This window comes from Echinops telfairi, unplaced genomic scaffold (assembly GCF_000313985.2).
Source record: "Echinops telfairi isolate 266 unplaced genomic scaffold, ASM31398v2 ScPeMD7_34;HRSCAF=130, whole genome shotgun sequence".
NCBI lineage: Eukaryota > Metazoa > Chordata > Mammalia > Afrosoricida > Tenrecidae > Echinops > Echinops telfairi.
This window is the reverse complement of record NW_022103931.1, coordinates 2,530,450-2,531,556: the sequence shown is the minus strand read 5'-3', so window position 1 is coordinate 2,531,556 and position 1,107 is coordinate 2,530,450. Positions and strand designations below refer to the sequence as shown.

General features: G+C 40.0%; 1 pseudogene; it reads left to right on the top strand.

Moving 5' to 3' along the window:
- Positions 1–96: 96 nt before the first annotated feature.
- On the top strand, positions 97–1,099 carry LOC101650404 (annotated as a pseudogene).
- Positions 1,100–1,107: the final 8 nt, after the last annotated feature.

Here is a 1,107-nt window from a genome sequence, read left to right as displayed (position 1 = left end):
GAATGTAGATTTACCTTATCCTCTCAATAATTTTTCAGTGACAAAATTCCAGTTAATTAAAACAGAACGACCAAAGCCAAATACATTTATTATCGGATGTCTCCAGTAGACCACCACTACAGAGAGAATTATTTTGACTATTTGAAACTGCCAGGCAAGGCACACTTTGGGGAAAGTCATTTGGGTTTGGGGGAAGGCAAGTGGGAAATACTCCGCTGGGAAAATTCTGAAGAAAGAAGTTATTATCACAAGGGATGAAGTGGCACATACTCTAACTGAAATCAGAGTATTAAAAATACTAGACACCCTTTTAAACATCCTTGGAACATTCCTCCCAGACAAAAGCTCATTTTGTGTTTTGTGATGGCACATGTTAATGGAAGAGAGCTGTTTTTCCATTTGTTAAGCGAGTGGGTGTTCTCTGAGGACCACAAATGTTTCTATGGTGCAGAAATTGTCTCTGCTTTGGATTAACCACATTCCTGAAAGATTGTATACCGTGATCTCAAGGAGGAGAATTTGATGCTGGATAAAGATGGACACATAAAAATTACTGATTTTGTGCTTTGCAAAGAAGGGATCACAGATGCAGCCACCATGAAGATGCTCTGAGGTACTTCCGAGTATCTGGCACCAGAGGGGCTAGAAGATAATGACTATGGTTGAGCAGTGGACTGGTGGGACTTTGGAGTTGTCATGTGTGAGATGATATATGGGAGGTTACCCATCTACAATCAGGACCATGAGGAACGTTTTAAACTTATACTAATGGAGGGCATTAAATTCCCTCAAATACTCTCTTCAGATGCAAAATCATTGCTTTCAGGGCTCTTAATAAAGGATCTAAATAAGCACCTTGGTGGAGGACCAGTAGATGCAAAAAAAAGTAGGAGACACAGCTTCTTTTCTGGAGTAAACTGGCAAGATATATGATAAGAAGCATGTGCCTCCTTTTAAGCTTCACGCGACATCTGCGACAGATGCCAGATATTTTGATGAAGAATTTACAGTTCAGACAATTTCAATAACACAACCTGAAAAATGTGATGAGGATAGAATGGACTGCATGAACAATGAGAGGCGGCTACACGTCCCTCAATTTTCCTA